Here is an 8510-nt window from a genome sequence, read left to right as displayed (position 1 = left end):
AGCAGAGACCAATGCCGAGCCCTTGCTATGACACCGTCCCTTGAGGAGATCAGTCATCCCCATGGTGGAAAGTGGATTTCACAGAACGTGGCCCATGTTTAGGCACACTAATTCATCTTGCTCTAATCAACATGCATTCCGGGTACATGCTGCATCAGTGTCTCCAAGGGTGAAGGAGTGGGGAGCTTCTGGCCAACGGGCCGAAAGAAGTGTGCAAAATCATTTGGTCTGGCCCTGCCAAGGCAGCTGCAGGTGAGACTCGAAATCCACAGCAGGCTAATCTTCAAACTGATCATTTTATATGGCTCATAAATGATGTTATATATATCCAAATGGCCCTTGGCAGAAAAAAGGTTCCCCAGTATTAGATTTGCCTACACAAGACTTCACAGTGGTGCAGAGGGTTAAGCTGCCATCTCTGTCATTCTGTATGAGCACCATTTCAAGTCCTAGCTGCCCTGCTTCTGATCCAGCTCCCTGCTAATGTGCCTGGGAAAACAGCAGAAGAGGGACCAGGTACTTGGACCCCTGTCACCCATGTGAGAAATCTCGATGGAGTTCCAGGTTCCTGACTTTGGCCTGGCCTAGCCCAGCCCTGGCAATTCCAACCATGAGGAGAGAAACAATGAATGGAAGATCTCTTTCTCTCTCCATATGCCTTGCCCTCACTACTCTGCATTTCAAATAAATACTTAAAACAAACAAAACATGGATTTTACAGGATGTCACATTAGATGAAGAGGCCCACGTTACAGAAAGGAGGTGTGGTCATGGGCACATGACCTTGGAATCCTCTTGGGCCTATCCTGGACTGCACGGCCCAAAGCTGCTGTTCCTTTGAAAGTGTAGCTGCAGCATCCCATATGGATGCGGGGTTCTAGTCCTGGCTGCTCCTCTTCCAATCCAGCTCTCTGCTATGGTCTGGGAAAGCAGAAGATGGCCCAGTGCTTGGGCCCTTATATCCGCGTGGGAGACCCGGAAGAGGCTTTTGGCTCCTGGCGTGGGATCGGCACAGCTCTGGCTGTTGCGGCCATCTGGGGAGTGAACCAGCGGATCTTTCTGTCTCCCCTTTTCACTGTCTGTAACTCTACCTCTCAAATAAATAAATAAATATTTCAAAAAAAAAAAAAAGTGCAATTGTGGTGCAGGCTTGGCGACCATACTCTGTATTGATGAGGTGCTACCCATAGGACATATTCTATACTGTAAATAAATTATTATTATTATTATTGGTGCTACTTTCCAAAGTTTTCTTCCAAAAGTTCATGGAAAACGTGTCTTAAGAAAAAACTATGTGGAGCCAGTGCCGTGTGTAGCTGGTAAAGCCACCGCCTGCAGCACCGGCATCCATATAGGTGCCAGTTTGAGTTTTGGCTGCTCCACTTCTGATCCAGCTCCCTGCTAATGTGCCTGGGGATGCAGCGGAAGACGGCCCAAGTGCTTGGGCCCCTGCACCCATGTGGGAGACCTGGAAGAAGCTCCTGGCTTCAAATTGCCTCAGCTCTGGCCATTGTGGCCATTTGGGGAGAGAACCAGCAGATGGAAGACCTCTATCTCTCTTTCTCTTGCTCACTCTCTGTCTCTACCTCTCTCTGTAACTCTTTCACATAAATAAAATAAATCTTAAAAAAAGAAAAAAAACTATACATGATTTTAAAAATGCACCAAAACAAACTTACTTTTTCATTCAATGTTCCACGAAGTTACTGAAGTACCCTCCTCCATGAGTTAGACACTAAGGGGTGGAGCTATGGATAACTCTCTTCCCACCATTGCTCCCAGATGCACTTAAGGTTTTTGTGCTTCAATCTCCACAGCTGTGGCTCTGCTGGCCTAAAGGACCTGGATCTGAAAGCAGAACATTTTTACTAAGGTCATATTATGAGCCCCATTAATTTTTTTCCAAATTTATTTATTTGAGAGGCAGAGAGAGAGAGAGGCATACAGACTGAGTTCCCATGCACTAGCTCACTCCCTAAATGCTTACAACAGCTGAGACTGGGCCAGGGCCAAAGCCATGAGCCCGGAACTCAACCCAGGTCTCCTATATGGGTGGCAGGGACCCAACCTCTTGAGCCATCATGGCTGCCCCCCCAGAGTGCATTAGCAGGAAGTCCTAGGAGCTAGGAGCCGACAGCAGCAAGCAGGACCCAGGAACCAGAACTGGGTGTTGAACCCAGACACTCAAATGTGAGATGCGGGTATCTTAACTGGGAGGTCTTAACTGCTGGCTAGACAAGTGCAGCAGTCGTGACTGGCTTTCTTTGGACATGATGATGAGGGTCTCGAGCCCTTCAGAGATGACGGCCTGGGTTACGCCCCCAGGCAGGCTGCAGAGACTAGCAAGGGTCCTCGCCAAGGACGAAGCACGTCCCAAATGGCAGAGGAGGGAGGCGTTGAGCACCAGATGTGATCATCGAGTCAGCTGCAGAAGGAGGGCCGGCCACTGATTTCACTTCACCTTTCTACGATGATAGATTTCTCTAGAAAAAGAGAGCAACCAGCATCTTAGAGCAATGGCTTGCGCACTACATAAAGCAGGTGGCCCTGTGTGGTGCAAGAGACACACCGCATTGTTTGCTGTGGTGCTCACCAGGTCCCTGTCTCAGGACCAAGACACTCAGGCTCCAGCGGCTGCAAGCATTGCCTGCTGACAGCTCGTCGCTGAGTCCTCCCCGCACTGGGAATTCTCCTTGATGGACGGGCGCTGCCTCAGCAAGGCCAGGCTCCCTCCCGGGGCCGCTCACAATGCGACCGCTCAACACAGAGGAACAAAGCCCAGGCCTCTCTCTGCCTCGCTCTGTGATCTCTCCGAAGGCCACTGGGACTGGCCGAGGCCTTTGTGGCAGCTGCATTGCAGTGAAATCTCTCCTCCTGCCCAGCTCTGCTTCCTTCACCTCCCTCCTTCCAGGGCTTCCTCCAAACAGCACCCCTGGATAAAACGCGTCTACGTGAAGCTCCAGCTTGGAGTCTGTTTCCTGGGAAGCTGCCTACATCATTGTCCGTTTCACATTTTTTCACAGTGCCACGGTTGTCACAAGTCCAAACGTTGATCATGCAAGGCTCTGTCTCCAGACTTTTTCTCCTCTCCCATTAATCTCTGTCATTGCACCAGTACTACACTGCCTTAATTACTGTAGCATTCTAATAAGTCTTTTTTTTTTTTTTTTTTTTGGCAGGCAGAGTGGACAGTGAGAGAGAGAGATGGAGAGAAAGGTCTTCCTTTGCCGTTGGTTCACCCTCCAATGGCCGCCACAGCCGGTGCGCTGCTGCCGGCGCACAGCGCTGATCTGAAAGCAGGAGCCAGGTACTTATCCTGGTCTCCCATGGGGTGCAGGGCCCAAGCACCTGGGGCATCCTCCACTGCCTTCCCGGGCCATAGCAGAGAGCTGGCCTGGAAGAGGGGCAACGGGGACAGAATCCGGCGCCCCGACTGGGACTAGAACCTGGTGTGCCGGCGCCGCTAGGCAGAGGATTAGCCTATCTAATAAGTCTTGATACCTGGCAGAGAAATTTATTCCATTCTGCTTGATCAGCACTTTTTGCTACTTTGGCCCTTTGCATTTCCATATACATTTTAGAATCAGCTTGTTAATTTCCACAAAAAAGTCCTTCTGTGGGTTTGGTTGGGATTTCATTGATTCTACGGTCAATTTGAGGAGAATTTACCTCTTGTTATTACCTCCCGATTTATAAAAATGGCATCTCTCTCCGTTTGTTTCAGCCTTCAATTTCTGTTGTTAAAGTTTTATAGTCCTAAAGTTTATAGAGGTCTTGCATATCTTGTTAAGGTTTATTCCTTGGTATTGCACGTTTTATATGTTCTTACAAGTGAAATCATTTAAAAACTTTTATTTTCTAGTTGTTTAGAAAACAATTGATTTTCATATTTTCAGTTTATATTCAGCAATCTTGCTGGGTTCGGTTGTTAATTTCTCATTCTCTCATCTCCAGTCTATTTGCAGACATCATGTAGATTCTGGAAGCAGATTTTGGGCATTTTTCTGAGCAGGGAAAAAAGGTAGAAATTAAATGTGGAGGAATGTGGGAGACTTCAGAATGGGACAGGATTTGCGTGGGGTGTGTTGGGAGGAACAAATAGGAAATGGAGGCAATGAGCGAGGGGTGCGTTTCAGCGTTCTGAGGAGTGCAGAGAAGAGAGGCCATCAGGATTAGAGATGCGTTCATGCCAGTTTCAGGCAGGGAGTGGGCACCAAGCAGAGCACGGATTGATCGTGCTGGGTGGGGCTGCAGGTGGAGGGATACCAGGAAAGGCTGCTGGGTACACAGGTACTAGAGGGAGTTTGCAGAATTAAACCTCGAAATCTGAGCACAGTGTTGTAGTGGTTCTCAAAGTGTGGTCCAAGACCAGCAGCTGGGACTCACTTGCTCAGTTGGAAATGCAAGACCTCCAACCCACTCCAGACCCGCTGAGTCAGAGTGGGCCCAGACACCTGGAGCTGACAACCCCTCCAGGTGCTGTGCTGTGCATAAGAACTGCCTAAAAGGTTCAAGCGAGTCCTTGAGGTGCTACACCTTGCCCCTTACAACACCAGAGAGGGTGGTTAGTGCTGTTGTTAAGCCCATTTTAACTCACTGATATTTTGTTTCATTGCTGTATTCTAGCTTTATGCAGTTTGCTGCCGCCGATTATAATTTTCTCCAAGTCTCGTACCTTGAACTTTCTTGTCCTGTAAGAATATTTAATCTGAGAGTGTGCTTCCAATCATGCTGTGCACACGCCACTAAATCCTTTTATCCTATTATTCACATGACATGATGTTTTAAAATATTAATTCTTCTCCCCGCATCTCTTCGTAAGCCGAGGCTCATTGAGGCAGCTAGACCATGGACCCAAGGATGCTACAAAAGAAAAAAAAGACTTCTGACTTTCAAACATCAGGACCTTGATGCTTTGTGTTGTGGGGAGGGGAGACAAGACGGAGCGCTCCTACGTGCAGTGAGTCCCTAGAAGAGACGCTACGTTCCGCATACCTGTAGGTTAAGACAAAGCGGAATCCCAGAGTGCTGGGATACAGGTGTTGGGGACCTAAAAGCAGAGAGGGCTTCTCTTTGGCTTCCCAGGATAGCCCTTGGAAACGGGCAAGACCCCAGAGAAGAAATGGCTCTGAGAGGTGTCTGTTAGCTGGGACCTTATGTAAATCACTTGAAGTTCGTTTCCCACGGCCTCACATGCTGTAAGGGCCATGCAGTGATTCAGGGCTCCCCGAGTAGATGTTGTGGAGAAGTCAGTACAGGCCTGGGAGGTCTCTCTGTAGGCTGATACGGCCTGGAAGTAGCAGGATGAAGTAGAAAGGGAGGTGCCGCTCCTGCAGTAGCTGCAACAATAAGAATGAATGATGGCCTGGCAGCAAGCTGCATAGATTTACAACAAAGAACCAAATGAGGTGCTTGACATTTTAGCAAATGCCAGTAGAATATCTCACCTACAGAAGGCCAGGTGCTTACCTCCCTGCAGCATTCTAGACAGGTCAGGAGCCTAAACAGGAGAGATCCTGAAGTCACTGATTCGGTTTCTAACGTTTCAGAAATGCTCCATGCTTGTGGATTAGATAACCATCTCCACACTCATTACCACGAAGAATGAATTGTTTTACTGTTTTTATTGTAATGGGAGAAAATTAACCCCATATTTTTGGAGATGTATTTCTCAGGCCTTTGAAAAGGAGTTGGTAAATGGGAAGGGCATTTGGGGGAGCGGTTAAGCTGCCACTGAGGATGCCCGCATCCCACACCAGAGTCCCCGAGGTCAAGTCCGGGATCTGCTTCCAGTTTCCTGCTAACGCACACCCTGGGAGGGAGCAGGTGATGACGCAAGTACTCGCCACCCACGTGCAAGACCCATATTGAGTGCCACGCTCATGGCTTTACTCTGGCCCAGCCCTGGCTGTTGGCATTTGGAGAGTGAACGCTCTGCCTTTCTAAAAAATAAAAAAAAAATGTTGATACAACAGTGCCTTCAAACTTAATTGTGTGCACAAATCACCTGGGGACCCTTTGAAAAGACAGATTCTAATTTTCAGTAGGCTTGGGGTGAAGGCTGAAATTCTGCATTTTTATTCAGCTCCCAGGTGCTGCTGCTGACAGTGAGAGCCTTCGAAATACTGGGAAGCTGACCACCTTATGTTGGTTTCACTATACTTTATACAATGGCTAGTTTTTCTTTTTTGTTTTTGTTTTTGTTTTTGGACAGGCAGAGTTAGACAGAGAGAGAGACAGAGAGAAAGGTCTTCCTTCAATTGGTTCACCCCTCAAATGGCTACTACAGCCAGTGCGCTGCGCCGATCCGAAGCCAGGAGCCAGGTGCCTCCTCCCGGTCTCCCATGCAGGTGCAGGGCCCAAGCACTTGGGCCATCCTCCACTGTCTTCCCAGGCCACAGCAGAGAGCTGGACTGAAAGAGGAGCAACCGGGATAGAATCCGGTGCCCCAACCGGGACTAGAACCCGGTGTGTCGGCGCCACAGGCGGAGGATTAGCCAAGTAAACCTCTGCGCTGGCCGGCTAGTGTTTTCTTTACAAAGCAGGGTGGTGCTCGTACCAAACTGTACCACAGACATATGATACAATTTTAGAATATGACTTTAAAACCCAAAACGAATCTAAGCAGCAAAGAAAGTTCCTTTAGAGGGGGATAAAAGCAGAATGCTAACTTTTCTGTGGATTGTTACTGACGAGGACACTCCAAAAAAAGCCAGTGGAAAAGTGAAATGAAGAGATAAGTTTATTTTGGCACAAGACATTTTTGGAATTCATGCATGATTTGTTCGTGATTTGCTTTTTGCTTTTCTGAAAAGTCTTCTCATACCTGTTTGACTTCTAAAAAACTGAATCAGTATTATCTTTAAATAACTGGAGAAATTTTGAATGCCATTGAATTGAACTTGCTCATGTGGAACTGTCATCTGTTTAACCATATCAAGTTTTGAACAGATTAATATAAAATTACTTTCTAATCTTTAATATGTTACCAGCCTAGGTAGAAGTTTGGGTAGCAGACAAGCACGTTTGTCAAAATTCCTTATTTTACTCAACAGGTGGAAAAAAATGTTAGAATATTAAGCAGTATTTCTCATTAAATTTTCCAGATTATACAAGTGATAGTTGGGGCTGGTGCTCTGGTGTAGTGGGTAAGGCCGTCACCTGCAGTGCCGGTTCGAGCCCCGGCTGCTCTACTTCTGATCCAGCTCTCTGCTATGGCCTGGGAAAGCAGGGGATGATGGCCAAAGTCCTTGGACCCCTGTACCTGTTTGGGAGACTTGGAAGACACTCCTGGCTCCTGCCTATGGATCGGCACAGCTCTGGCCATTGTGGCCATTTGGGGAGTGAACCAGTGGATGGAGGACCTCTTTGTCTCTGCCTCTGCCTCTCTGTAACTCTGCCTTTTGGATGAATAGATAAATCTTTAAAAAAAAAAAAAAAGTGAAGAAGTGACAGCTATTCATTTGGCAACTGTAGAAAAATATAAAGAAGGAACTAAAATCATTGGTAGTGCTAGCAGCCAAGTATATTCCTTTCCAGTTATTTCTATGTTTATGTGTTTCTTTTCTTTTTTAAAAAACTAAACCAAGGGGGCTGGCACTGTGGCACAGCAGGTTAACACCCTGGCCTGGAGCACCGGCATCCCATATGGGCGCCAGATCGAGTCCCGGCTGCTCCACTTCTGATCCAGTTCTCTGCTATGGCCTGGGAAAGCAGTAGAAGATGGCACAAGTCTTTGGGCCCTTGCACACACATGGGAGACCTGGAAGAAACTCCTGACTCCTGGCTTCGGATCAGCACAGCTCTGGCCATTGCGGCCATCTGGGGAGTGAACCATCGGATGGAAGACCTCTCTGTCTCTGGCTTCAGATCAGTGCAGCTCTGGCCGTTGTGGCTAATTGGGGAGTGAACCAGCAGATGGAAGACCTCTCTCTTTCTCTCTCTCTCTCTGCCTCTTCTCTCTCTGTGTAACTCTTTCAAATAAACAAATAAATCTTAAAAAAAAAAAAAGCAACAGCATCATGTACTAAGTTTGCATTCTGTGTTTTTCACTTAATATCTCATCATTTCTCTGTATCTTTAATATCCTTAAATGCTCTTTGAAGACAATTCAATAACGTTAAAATAGGTAACTCTCCTCCCTTTGGAGGCATTCATACTGATTCTAATTTTTTGGTATAATGAAAAAATGATATAAGCAACAAATTGTATATAATTTAAAAACTCTGTGATTATTTTCTAGGAAACAGAATTGCCACAATATCATTACAGTATTAGTAGGTAAAAGGATATTGGGGCTAGCCTTGTGTCTCAGCAAGTTAAACTACCACCTCCATTGCCAGCACCCCATGTAGGAGTCCTGGCTGCTGCACTTCCAGTCCAGTTTCCTGCTAATACACCTGGAAAAGCAGCAGAGGATAGCCCAAGTGTTTGGGCCCCTCTACCCATGTGAGAGACCCAGATGGAGTTCAAGGCTCCTGGCCCCGCCCTGGCCTTTGTAGCCATTTGGA

At 47.2% G+C, this 8510-nt stretch overlaps 1 long non-coding RNA gene across 1 annotated transcript; it reads right to left on the bottom strand.

Annotated features, from left to right (window-relative positions):
• Window positions 1-3837: 3837 nt before the first annotated feature.
• LOC149126672 (uncharacterized) lies at window positions 3838-4732 on the bottom strand. The gene is made up of 2 exons (XR_016234612.1): window positions 4598-4732; window positions 3838-4004 (listed from the first exon to the last, which is right to left on the bottom strand). It is a non-coding gene; the product is annotated as an uncharacterized LOC149126672 (long non-coding RNA).
• Between the last annotated feature and the right edge of the window lie 3778 nt (window positions 4733-8510).

The sequence above is a fragment of the Oryctolagus cuniculus genome, chromosome 5 (genome assembly GCF_051225735.1).
Source record: "Oryctolagus cuniculus isolate XC-2025 breed Fujian yellow rabbit chromosome 5, ASM5122573v1, whole genome shotgun sequence".
In the NCBI taxonomy this organism is placed as follows: domain Eukaryota; kingdom Metazoa; phylum Chordata; class Mammalia; order Lagomorpha; family Leporidae; genus Oryctolagus; species Oryctolagus cuniculus.
This window is presented reverse-complemented; position numbering and strand designations above follow the sequence as displayed.